The sequence below is a fragment of the Bubalus kerabau genome, chromosome 15, assembly GCF_029407905.1.
Source record: "Bubalus kerabau isolate K-KA32 ecotype Philippines breed swamp buffalo chromosome 15, PCC_UOA_SB_1v2, whole genome shotgun sequence".
Lineage (NCBI taxonomy): Eukaryota > Metazoa > Chordata > Mammalia > Artiodactyla > Bovidae > Bubalus > Bubalus kerabau.
Genome location: NC_073638.1, coordinates 61,991,156 through 62,008,868, shown reverse-complemented (window position 1 = coordinate 62,008,868; position 17,713 = coordinate 61,991,156).

The following is a 17,713-nucleotide window of genomic DNA, read 5'->3' as shown; positions in this document are numbered from 1 at the left end:
ATTTATTTAATTCCTTAATGTTTGGGACAATGTGGGATATTCAGGGTTTACTAAATTCTCATTAAGGTGAAAGATCCAATAGAAATTTTGGAAGTGAATTGAGATTTTTTTTTTCTTATTCATTCCTTTGGTTTCTTAAATACCTCCACGCTTTTGCTTAAGGGATACCTTTTAAAATAAACTTTTTACTTAAAAAAATATATTTATTTATTTATTAGGCCACACTGGGTCTTAGTTGCAGCTTGCAAGATCTTTGCATGTGATGCATGCATCTTACAGCATGTGAGCTCTTAATTGTGACATGTGGGATCTAGTCCCCTGACCAAGGATCGAACCCCAGCCCCCTGCATTAGGAGCACGCAATCTTAGCCACTGGACCACCAGGGAAGTTCCATTAACTTTCACTTAAATACTGTAGGACTGGGTTAGATAGCTGTGCCTTGTGTTCCCAAAAAGCCTCTAATGTATCTCCATTATAATATTTATCATGAGGCTTTATAATTATCTATGAATTGGTAGTCCTTTTTACTAGACAAGTCTTTGTAACAATATTATTCATTTTTCTTACATCCTTAGAATTTTGCAGAGTACCTGACATGTAGGAGTTTAAATAAACCTTTATTAAATAAAAATATGAACGAACTTATGGTTCAGCATATGAATCTAGCATTGTATGTACCATCGTCTGTCCCTTCATCAGTTAAAACATCGAAGGAGGGAAATCCAATACAGAGAGTTTTTAAGCACTTGTTCTTATCCCCTTCTATTTAAAAAACAATTGACAACAATGAGGCATACTTCATACATTTTATGATATAAAGACTATAGTGATAAAAGTATAAAAGATTTTATATTAAAAATCAGAGTTTATAATAAAAATCCTAGGATCATAGAATTAAGCATGAGCACAGTGTATTAATAAAGATAGTCAGAAATGTGCCAATATCAGTCAGATTCCAATGGAAAAAGAGAATCTCCTCTGAGGATTTCAAATGAGAGGATTTCAAGGCGGGGAATTTTTTACACTGGTGACAGAGGAGCTGAAAAGACAAAGAGAGAAGAACGAAGTAACCCAGAAGCCGACAACAACCAGGAATGTCCACTCCATGACCCTCTGCCAGAAAGACCAGCGAGCTCGGAAACAGAGACGAGGGGCTGGAATCTCTTGTTGGAATTAATATCCATGAGGGGTTTATCACGTGGAAGCTGGAACCATCGGGGAGATACAGCTGCTTCTGGAGGTACCATCCAGACAGAGAGAGGGAGAAGCTCCCTAGTTTCTCCCCTCCTCCCACCACCCACCTCCACCCAGTGGCTCCCATTAGGCAAAGCCAGCTGACATGGGAGCCTGGGAAACTCAGGCTGCAAGGGATCTAAGAATCCTTACCTCCAAGGAGAGGATTACCTCCAGAACAAAGTAGATAATATAGCAAAAAAACAGAAGTATGCTTTGGCACAAAGCCCACACTTCAACCTCTATCAACTTACCAAACTGGTCTTCAGTTTTATGTTTGATATTGCAGTAAGCACAGATGTTTAACATCTAAATGACTGCTTATAGAGCTTCCCCTCTTCCTCGCTCCAATCAGAGGGATGTTTACAATGAAGCTATTGATTCTCAAACCTCAGGACCCCACCCTTGCTCCTGTCTTTTCTAGTGCCCTGGAGAAGAGCTTAACTATTTTTAAAAATTTATAATTGTATATTCTTTTTGAAAACAGAGGATCCAAAATGTTGTATAAGCATCTTACTCCTTACATAAAATCTGCCCCTTCCTATCTGCAGTCCTCCCCTCCTCTTAGATCTAAGTTAGCTTCCTTTCTCAAGTTTCCTTCTGTAACTCTTAGTCCAATAAATGAAACCAGGACCCTGGATCAGATGAGCATGGGAAATTCTAATTCCATTCAGCAAGCTGGGAAAAAAAAAGTATTCTGCTTATGGAAACTTTCTTTACACAATAAGAATCACAAACTCAAATTCTTCCAGGGATCTAAGCAAGTAATCAATGAAAAAGGATTAGTAAGGGCTAGACTAGCCTCTGTGGCTCATGCACAGGTTGAAATGAGCAATTGTTCCTTAGCTCCAGCTGACGGTTACGTGAAATTGAGCTGACTATATCCAGATCGTCTCCTTCTTTTCTTTTCAAGAGAAACTGAAAATATAATTTTTTTTCCCAAGTTAAACTGTGAACTCTTTTGATTTTTAAATGTACACTGAAAAAACGTGAATACACTGCTGAGCAAAATAAATCACATTCAAGTGCGATATGGAGCCCTCAGGCTGCCAGTTTATGGCACTTGTTTTATAGGAAATATGCATAACTTGAGAAACTTAGAACCAATCTTTGCAAAAATCTGATTCTGAATCAAAAGAAAGAAAAGGATATGGCTACCTCAAGAAGTCTGTCTGAGCTCTAGAATAGGTTATTATTTATTGTAGTAAAAATACAGATTTAACAAAATCAGTTTAGTGTCAAGCATATTACTGGTTCTGGTATATATAAGTGAGAGAAAAGTGTAAGTCGCTCAGTCGTGTTCGATTCTTTGTGACCCCGTGGACTGTATAGTTCATGGAATTCTCCATAATAAGTGAGAGAGATGGGGCCAAAAAATCAAGAGGCCAACTGATATACAACTAAATAGAATTCTGGTGATAAAACACGGAACAGATATTGAGTCCTTACTACGTGCCTGCCATGGTGCTCAGTGTTTTGTCAATCAGATAATCAATCAACAAACATGTTCAGCGACACACTGTTCCATGTTCTGGGATAAAGCATTGACGAGACAGAGAAGGCTGTTTTCCAGAAACTTAGACCCCAGAAGAGGATGAGAGTAAATAAATGTGTAAGAAAGAGATATGTAAGATGATTGCAAGTGTTCTGTGATATAATAAAGAAATGGAATAATAAAATAGAGAGAGACTACAGGACCGGAGATAGGAGTTTTCAAAACTGGCCCAGAAAAGCTTTACTTTGGATAAAGACATGACTTATGAGAAGAAGGCTGTCATGAAGCAAAAATTGTGAAGGTTGTTCCAAGCGTAAAGAAGAGCAAATGCTGAAGATCCTGCAATGGCTACAAGTCTGGCATAATTGAGGGATGAAAATTAGGCCAATGTGAGTACAGCAAGGGAAGAGGGAAAGGTGAGCTCAAGCCCACATGGCACTGTAGACCATGATCAGGAAGTTGGATACTCATCTACCATGTGCAAGGAAGCCACTGTGGGTTTTCAGCAGTGCTCGAGGATGTTTTGATGTAAGCCTTAAGGTCAGTCTGGCTGGTCCATGGAGGATAATGTATTGATGTGAAAGTGGAGCTTATGGAGGGCTGGTTTAGACTATAACAGTGCCAAGAGTGAGATACTGGAAGATTTTTAAAATCTATTTCTTTATTTTTATTGGACTGAAGGCAAGACCTAAAACAAAAATGATATCTTGGTTTGGCGCTGACAGGAGCTGCACGGGCCACTGCCACTGAACCCCTTAGCAACCACCATCAACCACTCATCTTCCCGCCAGCAGCATTCCCACGCCCCGTTACTCTCAGTCATAGCTGATGCTATGCTAGATCATTAGGTCTTTATAGAGTCAATACAGTATTGCTCTTTACAGCCAGAATGGAAGTATTTTAATATACTAAAAACTGAAAACAGGGCCTCCCTGGTGGCTCCGTGGTAAGGAATCAGCGTTCCAATGCAGAAGACACGGGTTTGATCCCTGGAAGATCCCACATGCCACAGAGCAACTAAGCTCCTGTGCCACAAACACAACCCTCTGTGTTCTAGAGCCCGGAAATCACAACTACTGAAGCCCACAGGCCCTAGAGCCCACGCTCTGCACAAAGAGAAGCCATGGCAATGAGAAGACCACCAAGCACTGCAACTTAGAGAGTAGCCTGGCTCATTGCAGCTAGAGAAAAGCCGACACAACAATGAAAGCACAGTTCAGTTCAGTCGCTCAGTCGTGTCCAACTCTTTGTGACCCCATGAGTTGCAGCACGCCAGGCCTCCCTGTCCATCACCAACTCCCAGAGTTCACTCAGACTCACATCCATCAAGTTGGTGATGCCATCCAGCCATTTCATCCTCTGTCGTCCCCTTCTCCTCCCACCCCCAATCCCTCCCAGCATCAGAGTGTTTTCCAATGAGTCAACTCTTCGCATGAGGTGGCCAAAGTACTGGAGTTTCAGCTTTAGCATCATTCCTTCCAAAGAAATCCCAGGGCTGATCGCCTTCAGAATGGACTGGTTGGATCTCCCTGCAGTCCAAGGGACTCTCAAGAGTCTTCTCCAACACCGCAGTTCAAAAGCATCAATTCTTCGGTGCTCAGCTTTCTTCACAGTCCAACTCTCGCATCCATACATGACCACTGGAAAAACCATAGCCTTGACTAGATGGATCTTTGTTGGCAAAGTAATGTCTCTGCTTTTGAATATGCTATCTAGGTTGGTCATAACTTTCCTTCCAAGGAGTAAGCATCTTTTAATTTCATGGCCGCAGTCACCATCTGCAGAGATTTTGGAGCCCCCAAAAATAAAGTCTGACATTGTTTCCCCATCTATTTGCCATGAAGTGATGGGACCAGATGCCATGATATTCCACAGCCAAAATAAATAAATAATTTTTTAAAAATTATTTTAAAAATCATTATTAAAAAAAAAATAAAAACAGTAAAAACTGATACAGCCGTACCAGGTGATAGATACCAGCTAAATATCCATCTGAGACTAAGAAGTTTTAAATCGGTCCTGTTGGACATGGACAACATTGGTAGTTTCTAGCCAGGGGAATGACATGATCAAGGTAGAGCTCTCAGAAGGCTGAACTGGCAGCAATGCGCAGGATGAGTTAGAGAGTGGAGGGAAAAGCTGGGGGCAAGGATCAGTTACCTGGTTATTCCAGAAGAGGCACAAGATCAAGTGAGTAGAACTCGTAAATTCCCTGAAGGATTTTGTTGTGAAAGTTAGATCCTGCCTTGATAGGAGAAAGGTAATATAATCCCTTTTCCACTTTAAATTGATTTGTTGGAGCTTTGTTTTGTTGCTGAAGGTCCCCAGTGAATACTCTTTCTCACCCACATGCCCTGTGGGTAAATGATAGAATTACCATTCCAGCTTCCTCTTTCTCCAAGGGATGAACTTTAGAACTCTGGAATGAAGTGGGTTGGATTAGGCACAAATGCCTGAGATAACTTGGTACTTTCCAGATATAGAATCTCTCTATGAATCTTTAACACATTGGCTAAATTGGGAAAAAAGGAGAGATTCACACTCACATGAAAAACTTTTAAAAATAACCCTTGAAAATAACCCTAAAACATATCTTTGCTTATTTATGTCTGTCAGAATAGATATAAAAATTGAGGGAAAGAGAAAGAGAGAGAGAATAAAATAGTAACAATAGAATAATTGGTGAATTTTGGTGAGTATATGAATAATCATTGTACTATTTTGCAAATTTTCTGTAGGTTTAAAATACTTCAAAATAAACATTGGGGGAAATACTTTGCTAGTTTGCTAACTTGTTCTTTCTGGGAACTAACTGACCTTTGATTTCTAGTAGTGATGATTTTAATGAGTCACTTTATTTTCACTCTTAGAAAAGTCTCTCTATGGTTTAAACGACAAAGCGAATTCCATTTTTCCAAATCAAGGTGTTGCAGGAAAGCGGACCCCTTTCAGGGCCCAAAACCGGGCTCTTGTCTAACACTCAGAGATGAATTGTCCGAGGAGACACGTGTTCATCAAGCAAGAGATTTTATTGGGAAAGGCACCCTGGTGGAGAACAGTAAGGTAAGGGAACCCAGGAGAACTGCTCTACCGCGTGGCTTGCAGGGTTTTATGGTGATGGGTGGTCTATCAGAGTCTTTCCTGGTGGCGCACGTATCGCTCAGCCAAGATGGATGCTAGTGAGAGGGATTCTGGGAAGTGGACGGACACCCGCTGTCTCCTTTCAACCTTTCCCGAACTCTTTCGGTTGGTGGTGGCTTATTAGTTCCGTATTTCTTATCAGGACCTCCTGTCATAAAACAACTCATGCAAATGGTTACTATGGTGCCTGGCCAGGGTGGGCGGTTTCAATCAGTGTGCTTCCCCTAACAAAGGGATCAAGATCTTAAATATTTCCTAAAGTACAATGGTCTTTTTCTTCTTGTTTTAAAATCATTAGATAAGCAAGGGACCATTTGTATGGCTACAGGTTTTCCTAGGAGGAAAACTATCTATATTTCCCTCTGCCATTTAATACCTATTCAAGTTAACACAGAAAACCCTCAACCCAATAACTAAATGTTGTGCCTTAGCTATTTGTAATGTCTGTTTGAGTCTGATAGTTTTGAAATGTCTGGTGGTTTGAACAAATGTGATATAATATTTAAGAATGTCAGAGCATACTAAATTTTACAGTTAGCCCTCTGTATCCACAGGTTCTGAATCTGCAGATATGTAGGGCCAATTATACCCTGCCATCTGATGTAAAGGACTTGAGATCTATGGATTTTGGTGTCCATGGGGGTACTGGAACCAATCCACTGTGGATACCAAGGGACAACTATATTTACCTTTCAGTCCATCTCATCAAAAATACAAAAAAGTTTGAATCTCCATAGCTTCTATAAAGTGGAACAAAGTCCAGTGTAACTCCAGTTATTCTTAGAATCCAAAAAATATTATCTTTGCCTGTGGTTTATTTACATCTTAAAATACTAGGTTGAACCATATAAAATTGACATTTAATAGGTCAAAAACAGTCAAATATTGACAATGTCATATAGTTAATCCTGTTAAAATCAGTACATTTTCTGTAATGATGACATCAGATAAAAATATTATTCATACTGCCTATATATATATTATTTCCTCCCCAATGAAAGCTCACAGCTTAACAAAAACATGGAGGCTTAACAGTTCACAGAACCTCAGAGCATGTGCCCAAACCAAGTGGGCACATAAACTCACATAAATTTACAAATGATAAAGTTCTGTGTGTAGCATCCAGCTTATTATTATTTTGCTCCATTACGTCCAGGCTGGCAGCAATGGAAGAAAGAAATTTTTGATTAAGGTTAGCTGGGGTTTTGTATATTTTGCACATATTCAGTACAAATTCTAAAAACTATGTGAATGCCTTTGGAGTCCCAAGATTGTCATCATCAAAGTGTGTCATTTCTTTGGCTCTCAAACCCCACTGAGGAGGTGGAAAGTTCACCAAGCAGTATTAATCTGTTGGGCTACCTACATCTTTTCCTTTCATTTTTTCCCCTGAATTACAGCTTCCGATAACCTCTGACAGGTGAAAAACCACTCACAGAATTCTCTTACTCTTACAACAAGTGGATATTTTCAATTAAGCATGTATCATACTTAAATGCCAAATCCTGAACGTACCACATGATGCAATAGAGCATAGATTATCCTAACTGCTCTGGTAAGTGCAATAAAAAAAAAAGTCTGTGAATAATTCTTATAATTTGGCTCACTTACAACACAGGAATATCTTTTCCTTGACATAGAACATGTATTTTCCCCTCAAATGATGAGTGTTTCTCTTGGATATTCCTCATTAATATCCTTAAATATTGTAGTCCTGAGAACTGCAGTTTTTCTAGAAGCAGAAAGTGATATAGCTTTTTTTAACCAAACTGTCTAATAGAAAATAAAACATCGGAGCTTCTGTACAACATAGCTGCTCTTTCGATTAATACTTGAAAACTATACTAGCAAAATGAAGAAAGAACTAAAATTTGGGCTCCTTTACTCAATGAATTCACACAACACTTTTCTATTCCAGTTGCTCTGAAAGTTCACTATTTCAGTCAATAGAAATTTGTTTTCTTTTTTGGCAGAAAACCTACACATTTCCTAATATTACATAAAGTATCCTAATAGTAAAAATAAGCAGAGGAGAAAAGGAAGCAGAGTTTAACAGAACAGAAAGTCAACTGGAGAAGGAGAGGTATAAAAAAAAAAAGTATTATGGAAGGAGGCAGCAAAAAGACTCAGGGTGTGATAAGGATAAAGAGACTCTTGATGAAAGTGAAAGAAGAGAGTGAAAAAGCTGGCTTAAAACTCAACATTCAAAAAAAAAAAAAAAAATTTCAAAAAAAAAAAAAAAAACTCAACATTCAAAAGACAAAGATCATGATATCTGGTCCCATCACTTCACGGCAAATAGATGGGAAGACAATGGAAACAGTGAGAGACTCTATTATCTTGGGCTCCAAAATCACTGCAGCCACAAAATTAGAAGATGCTTGCTCCTTGGAAGAAAAGCTATGACAAACCTGCTGCTGCTGCTAAGTCGCTTCAGTCCTGTCCGACTCTGTGCGACCCCGTAGACGGCAGCCCACCAGGCTCTCTCGTCCCCGGGGTTCTCCAGGCAAGAACACTGGAGTGGGTTGCCATTGCCTTCTCCCAGACAGCCTATTAAAAAGCAGAGACATTGCTTTTCCAACAAAGATTCGTATAGTCAAAGCTATGATTTTTTTCACTAGTCATTTATGGATATGAGAGTTGGACTGTAAAGAAAGTTGAGCACCGAAGAATTGATGTGGTGTTGAAGAAGACTCTTGAGAGTCCCTTGAACTACAAGGAGATCAAACCAGTCAATCCTAAAGGAAATTAGTCCTGAATATTCATTGGAAGTACTGATGCTGAAGCTGAAGCTCCAATACTTTGGCCGCCTGATGCGAAGAGCTGATTCATTAGAAAAACCCTGATGCTGGAAAAGATTGAAGGTGGGAGGAGAAAGGGACGACAGAGGATGAGATGGTTGGATGGCATCACCGATTCAATGGATATGAGTTTGAGCAAACTCTAGGAGATAGTGAAGGACAGGGAAGCCTGGTGTGCTGTCAACCATGGGGTTGCAAAGAGTTGGACATGACTGAGCGACTGAACAGCAATGATAAGGAAGCTCCTAGAGAAATCCCTGGGTCTGGTACTGACCTATGCGTGGCCTCACAGCAGCACCACTGGCCTGGATTCAGGTGTCACACTAAGTGGGGCCTAATCCTAGTTGTACTTGGGTGACCTTGGGTAAGTTGTTTGCCCTTTGTGCCCCAGCTGACTTGTCAACAAAACAGGTGTAAGAATGGCTTGCATAGGATTGGATGAAGAGGACTGAGTATAATACTGCAAGCGAAGCACATGGATCCTTAGATCTTGATTCTGATGAACTGCCAAGAAATGTTAAGTATAAAAGCCATAGCTCAGCTATTGCAACATCATTAGATGTGCCTGCAGAAATGCATTGTGCTACACTGGAAAGAACTAGCAAGCTTTTAAACCAGGTAGGGCTGGAATCTATTTTTAGCTGTGTGACCTTGGGCAACTCATTTGATCTTCCCAAGGCTCAGTTTCCTGACCTTTGTAACAAGATAACAGCATGTCATGTAAGGTTGATGTGGAATAAGCACTAATAACCAGGCAGATGCTAGGCAGGCCATGAGCTCTCAATAAATGGCAACTCTTTATTCTCAAGGGAAGGCAGCTATCTGATACAATCATACCAGAATATCAGAAACTTTAACACATGACAGAATCAATTCAACAAACCTTCACACTTGCTTTGATATCCAATTTAGGATGCTTTTGTCATCTATTAACCTTTTTAATTTACTCAAACTTTCTTTTGGTTACCCTGTAATTTTTTATTGCCTTAGACATTTCAACTTTCACAGCTCCAAGAAATTTGAAACTGAGATTAAAAAAAAATCCACACCAAACAACAAAAGCTCTCCTATTCTCTTGTTGATTGAGCTCTTACTATATATTCTACACTTGGGTCTAGTGTCAGACCTGAACGGGATACATTAGTACTCAGATGATCTTAGATACCATTAAATTAATATTCAAAAACAACTACTGAGTTTCAGAGACATGAAACAAATTACCGATAAAACTAGTTAAATATATTGCTAATATTTTAAGTTCTTTTCTGTGCCACATACTAAACTAAGTACCACATATGCATTACCTTATTTAATTCTCAAACTACCCTCTGAGGCAAATATGATCATGATGCTTATTTTATAGATGAAACAGCTGAGTCTTGGAGCTGTACAGTCTAATAAGAAGCCACAAGCTACAGGTTGCTGTCCAAATTAAATGAATTTAAGCAAAATTTAATATTCTGTCCCACAGATGTTTCTCAGGCCAATTTTCACATGCTCAAGAGTGGCTATTGTACTAGATTATATAGAACACGAACAACCTCACAGAAAGTTCTATTAGATAGCACAGCCTTCAAGTCTTAATCATCTAAGTTAATACAGGATTGGATTGAGAACCAGGACTTAAATCTAGGTGACCTGACGCCTGAACTTGTCCTTTTAAGCCCTCATTGCCAAAGTCAGAACCAAGATTTCCCAATATCCACACAAACTTTCTTCCCATTGTCCACTCTTTCTTCTTAAGAATATCCCTACCTTGATGAATTATGTGCTTCATGGTGGCATAGCACTGATATTCATAAAACCAGGGTTTTCTAGTACTCAGGCATTCACGTATCACTTCATGAGTTTTGCACATATACACAGAGACTGTACTAGTATTATTCACTTTTTAAAATTTACCTACATTTTTATTTAAATATATTTTTCAAAATTTTTATGTTACTATAGTAAATGTATATTACTTGCCTGTATTTATATCTGTTAGAAGAAATACAAAACAGCAAAATATTTTGTCATAGTCTATTCAGATTCAAAGAGATTTTCATTTCTATGTAAGGAGGAATATGTTTTATATAGATATTAAACAGAGCCTAGTACAAAAAAGATACTTTTACTTATCCTCATCCAAATTATTGAAAAATAGTCAAAGAAGGAATACATCTCTCACAATGTGATATGATGCTATTCAGTGCTATATCTGTAAAACCTCCTAAAACCTCCTCTGTGCCCAACCAGGAGATTGTGTAAGAATCCTGCAGCAAGCATTTAGGGAAACTCAAAGCAGCATATAATAAAGAACAAATGCAACCCTGTGCAAAAACTATCACACAGACAATAGGTAATTCAGAAAGGAAGTGACTTTCAAGGAATAGCATCATGGAAGGATGTGGAAATGGGCTTTCAATGTGGAACAAAACGGGTAAGACTATTTTGGCCAAATATTCACTAGAGTGAGAAGGCACAAGTAGTTTTGGGGACAACAAGACTATCAGCATGATTAGCACTACAGGAACACTTCGAAGAACTTTAGGAAATAGGCTTAAGTAAGTTTGAGAAGGCTCAATTTGGAGTTTGGATGCTAGATTAATACAAACTGAGAGGAAGTGAAATCATTTCCAAGGAGTGGCTTCAACTTGTGCCCAGAAGAGTCAGGATGGGAGCGGCCTTGTTAATATCATTATGGAAATGAAGAGAAATGACGAGCAGGATAACTTCAAAGAACCAGAATGATCCAGCCTTTATCAACCCTGAGTTGAAATTTAATCCCCATTGCATGAATATACCAAAATCCCTTCATCAGGCAAATCCTTTTCACTTGACTTAACAAAGTCCAGTTTTCCCAAGATACTCAGTCCCGCAGTATATTTCTAATCCTCAGAGGTCTCATACGTCAGCTTCTACTTCACTAGGCCCAAGCCTGGATGTCTGGCTCTGGGTCAGTTGTGAGAATAAGTCACAGCCACTGTTAACAGGAGGCTGAATGTGTGAAATTCCTACTACAGCCTTTCCGTCTACACAATGCCTTCCCCAGGCAGTGGAGAAGAGAAAGTACCTCCCACTATGGTACAACCCTGACACAGGTGTGGTTTTCAGAACCAAGTTAGCTGAGAGGGCTATAGAGTCACACCACTTAAGTTCAAATCCCAGTCTAACCATTCAATTGCATTCCTTTCTCTTGGTTAAAATAAATTCATCACTCAGTTCTGTTCAGTCGCTCAGCTGTGTCTGACTCTTTCCAACCCAATGAATCACAGCACGCCAGGCCTCCCTGTCCATCACCAACTCCCAGAGTTCACTCAAACTCATGTCCATAGAGTAGGTGATGCCATCCAGCCATCTCATCCTCTGTCGTCTCCTTCTCCTTTGGGCTCCAGTCCCTCCCAGCATCAAGGTCTTTTCCAATGAGTCAACTCTTGCATGAGGTGGCCAAAGTATTGGAGTTTCTGCTTCAGCATCAGTCCTTCCAATGAACACCCAGGGCTGATCTCCTTTAGGATGGACTGGATGGATTTCCTTGCAGTCCAAGGGACTCTCAAGAGTCTTCTCCAACACCACAGTTCAAAAGCATCAATTCTTCAGCTCTCAGCTTTCTTCACAGTCCAACTCACATCCTTACATGACCACAGGAAAAACCATAGCCTTGACTAGACAGACCTTTGTTGGCAAAGTAATGTCTCTGCTTTTGAATATGCTATCTAGGTTGGTCATAACTTTCCTTCCAAGGAGTAAGCATCTTTTAATATCATGGCTGCAATCACCATCTGCAGTGATTTTGGAGCCCCAAAAAATAAAGTCAGCCACTGTTTCCACTGTTTCCCCATCTATTTTCCATGAAGTGATGGGACTGGAGGCCATGATCTTTGTTTTCTGAATGTTGAGCTTTAAGCCAACTTTCTCGTTCTCCTCTTTCACTTTCATCAAGAGGCTTTTTAGTTCCTCTTCACTTTCTGCCATAAGAGTGGTGTCATCTGCATATCTGAGGTTATTGATATTTCTCCCGGCAATCTTGATTCCAGCTTGTGCTTCTTCCAGCCCAGCGTTTCTCATGATGTACTCTGTATATAAGTTAAACAGGCAGGGTGACAATATACAGCCTTGAAGTACTCCTTTTCCTATTTGGAACCAGTCTGTTGTTCCATGTCCAGTTCTAACTGTTGCTTCCTGACCTGCATATAGGTTTCTCAAGAGGCAGATCAGGTGGTCTGGTATTCCCATCTCTTTCAGAATTTTCCACAGTTTATTGTGATCCACACAGTCAAAGGCTTTGGTATAGTCAATAAAGCAGAAATAGATGTTTTTCTGGAACTCTCTTGCTTTTTCAATGATCCAGCAGATGTTGGCAATTTGATCTCTGGTTCCTCTGCCTTTTCTAAAACCAGCTTGAACATCTGGAAGTTCATGGTTCACATATTGCTGAAGCCTGGCTTGGAGAATTTTGAGCATTACTTTACTGGCGTGTGAGATGAGTGCAATTGTGCGGTAGTTTGAGCATTCTTTGGCATTGCCTTTCTTTGCGATTGGAATGAAAACTGACCTTCTCCAGTCCTGTGGTCACTGCTGAGTTTTCCAAATTTGCTGGCATATTGAGTGCAGCACTTTCACAGCATCATCTTTCAGGATTTGGAATAGCTCAACTGGAATTCCATCACCTCCACTAGCTTTGTTCGTAGTGATGCTTTCTAAGGCCCACTTGACTTCACATTTTGGGATGTCTGGCTCTAGGTGAGTGATCACACTATCATGATTATCTGGGTCATGAAGATCTTTTTTGTACAGTTTTTCTGTGTATTCTTACCACCTCTTCTTAATATCTTCTGCTTCTGTTAGGTCCACACCATTTCTGTCCTTTATTGAGCCCATCTTTGCATGAAATATTCCCTTGGTATCTCTAATTTTCTTGAAGAGATCTCTGCTGCTGCTAAATCGCTTCAGTCGTGTCTGACTCTGTGTGACCCCATAGACGGCAGCCCACCAGGCTCCCCGGTCCCTGGGATTCTCCAGGCAAGAACACTGGAGTGAGTTGCCATTTCCTTCTCCAATGCATGAAAGTGAAAGTGAAGTCACTCAGTCGTGTCCGATTCTTAGTGACTCCATGGACTGCAGCCTACCAGCCTCCCCAGTCCATGGGATTTCCAGGCAAGAGTACTGGAGTGGGGTGCCATCGCCTTCTTCTTGTTTCCATTCCGTTGTTTTCCTCTATTTCTTTGCATTGATCACTGAGGAAGGCTTTCTTATCTCTCCTTGCTATTCTTTGGAACTCTGCATTCACATGCTTATATCTTTCCTTTTCTTCCTTGCTTTTTGCTTCTCTTCTTTTCACAGCTGTTTGTAAGGCCTCCTCAGACAGCCATTTTGCTTTTTTGCATTTCTTTTCCATGGGGATGGTCTTGATCCCTGTCTCCTGTACAATGTCACAAACCTCATTCCATAGTTCATCAGGCACTCTGTCTATCAGATCTAGTCCCTTAAATCTATTTCTCACTTCCACTGTACAATCATAAGGGATTTGATTTAGGTCATACCTGAATGGTCCAGTGGTTTTCCCCACTTTCTTCAATTTAAGTCTGAATTGGGCAATAAGGAGTTCATGATCTGAGCTACAGTCAGCTCCCAGTCTTGCTTTTGTTGACTGTATACAGCTTCTCCATCTTTGGCTACAGAGAATATAATCAATCTGATTTCGGTGACCATCTGGTGATGTCTATGTGTAGAGTCTTCTCTTGTGTTGTTGGAAGAGGGTATTTGCTATGACCAGTGCATTTTCTTGGCAAAACTCTATTAGACTTTGCCCTGCTTCATTGCATATTCCAAGGCCAAATTTGCCTGTTACTCCAGGTGTTTCTTGACTTCCTACTTTTGCATTCCAGTCCCCTAGAATGAAAAGGACATCTTTTTTGGGTGTTAGTTCTAAAAGGACTTGTAGGTCTTCATAGAACTGTTCAACTTCAGCTTCTTCAGCGTTACTGGTTGGGGCATAGGCTTGGATTACCGTGATATTGAATGGTTTGCCTTGGAAACGAACAGAGATCATTGTGTCGTTTTTGAGATTGCATCCAAGTACTGCATTTTGGACTCTTTTGTTGACCATGATGGCTATTCCATTTCTTATAAGGGATTCCTGCCCACAGTTGTAGATATAATGCTCATCTGAGTTAAATTCACCCATTCCAGTCCATTTTAGTTCGCTGATTCCTAGAATGTCGACGTTCACTCTTGCCATCTCCTGTTTGACCATTTCCAATTTGCCTTGATTCATGGACCTAACATTCCAGGTTCCTATGCAATATTGCTCTTTCCAGCATTGGACCTTGCTTCTATCACCAGTCCCATCCACAACTGGGTGTTGTTTTTGTTTTGGTTCCATCCCTTCATTCTTTCTGGAGTTATTTTCCCACTGATCTCCAGTAGCATATTGGGCACCTACCGACCTGGGGAGTTCCTCTTTCAGTATCCTATCATTTTGCCTTTTCATACTGTTCATGGGGTTCTCAAGGCAAGAATACTGAAGTGGTTTGCCATTCCTTTCTCCATTGGACCACATTCTGTTAGACCTCTCCACCATGACCCGCCCGTCTTGGGTGGCCCCACGGGCATGGCTTAGTTTCATTGAGTTAGACAAGTCTGTGGTCCGTGTGATCAGATTGGCTAGTTTTCTGTGAGTATGGTTTCAGTGTGTCTACCCTCTGATGCCCTCTTGCAACACCTATCGTCTTACTTGGGTTTCTCTTACCTTGGATGTGGGGTATCTCTTCATGGCTGCTCCAGCAAAGCTCAGCCGCTGCTCCTTACCTTGGATGAGGGGCATCTCCTCATGGCCGCCCCTCCTGATCTTTACGTGGAGTAGCTCCTCTCTGCCCTCCTGTGTCTGCACATCTGCCACTCCTTGGATGTGGGGTTATATCGTAACTACTGTTAATATTAACCAAAATAATTCATAGAAAGTATTCATACAACTCCTGATTAAATTCATGCCAGATGTCTCCCTGTTATTAACCCCGGATTATTAGAGCTCTAAGTCACTCATACAGGCAGGCAAGCAAGCAAGCACATACACACACAGACCCACAGTCCCCAGGCAGCTCACATCCCAGCAGGGTGACTAATTTGGCATGCTTCCCCGTAATAGCCAAGTTATTTACCCAAATACATCTTCAACCATCACCACCCTCTGATACCTGAGCCTTGGTGCCATCTTGCTGAGGCAGATTCCTGCACCTAATTGCCTTCTCACTCCACTCCCCCTCACACACACACTCCCTACATAGACTAACTTTTGCCAACAAGGTGCCAAGCTCTTTTTTATCTCAGGATCTTTGTTCCTGTTAAACCTTTTCTCTTCAATGGTACTCTCCCCACTTGTCTTGACTAATTTTTATTCAACCTTCAGGGCACTGAGAAGCCTCCCCCAAACTTCGATCTAAATGGGCCACTTCAGTTCAGTTCAGTCCCTCAGTCCAGTCTGACTCTGCAACCCCATGGACTGCAGCACACCAGGCTTCTCTGTCCATCACTATCTCCCAGAACTTGTTCAAACTCATGTCCATCCATCGAGTCAGTGATGCCGTCCAACCGTCTCATCCTCTGTCGACCCCCACCTTCAATCTTTCCCAGCATCAAGGTCTTTTCCAATGAGTCAATTCTTCATATCAGGTGGTCAAAGTATTGGAGCTTCAGCTTCAGCATCAGTCCTCCCAGTGAATATTCAAGATTGATTTCCTTTAGTATTGATAGGTTTGATCACCTTATAGTCCAAGGGACTCTCAAGAGTCTTCTCCAACACCACAGTTCAAAAGTATTAATTCTTCAGCACTCAGCTTTCTTTATGGTCCAACTCTCACATCCATACACGACTACTGGAAAAACCATAGCCTTGACTAGATGAACCTTTGTTGGCAAAGTAATGTCTCTGCTTTTTAATATGCTGTCTAGGTTGGTAGTCATCCCAATGGCCATTTACTTATCTATTTCTATGTATGTATGTCTATCCTTCCCTTGTGAAGTTCAGCTTAAGAAATTAATAAATGTGTGTATAAACAAAGTTTTACCCTGGAGCAAAGCCAAATTAATTCTGTTTACCAATGACTGAAGACAGAAGTGGTCATGTACAGTCATTTTAATCTTAGTCATCTTGTTTTCATTTATCTTAGTTCTCTAGAGCTTGTTATGTTTGTGTGTAATTTTGAGGTGTTTTATGAGCATTATTAATCTCATTATGTCCAATGAATGTGCAAGCAGTGAGAACGATGAAAACTACTAATTAGTGATATAACATTATGATGAAAACAAAATGAAACCTAACATTAATTGATGTGCATATTTTCATCACTTTTATGGCATCATTTTGGACGTACAAACAAATAGAGTTATATAGTCTTTGGAAATTTAACTCATTCGTACCCGGAGGAATTTCTCTTATTCTTTCTTTCTTTGGCTGCTCTGGGTCTTAGTTATGGCACATGGAATCTTCCCTGTGGCATGCATGATTTTTAGTTGAAGAATGTGAGATCTTTAGTTGTGGCATTCTGTATCTAGTTTCCTGACCAGGGATCACACCCAGACCCCTTGGATTGGAGCTCAGAGTCTTAGCCACTGGACCAGCAAGGACATCCTCCCAGAGAAGTTTCTATGTTTGGTTTTCCGGTTATATATATATTTTTTTGTCTCTCTGTCTGTCCATACTCTAAGCTCCATGAGGCTAGGGATCAATGTTTCGTTCACCAGGGTACTGCAGATCTCCTCGGGGTGACTGTAAAGACACCAACTACCTAGAGTTAAGCCAAACTTCCCAGATTAAGAGCAGAGTACTCCACAAGACTCCCTTCCCTTCAGACACCATTCACAAATTCAGGAGTTCTCAGACCACATTGACTTCTGACCAGCTGGCTGCAAATTCAAAATTTCCCATCACCCTCTCAGGTTGGATAATTCATTAGAACAACTCTCTCTACTTAATGATTATAGTTTTATTATAGCAAAAGGATGTAAATCAGAGTCAGCCAAAAGGAGAAGCACAGAGGATGATGTCTAAGAAGGCCTCAA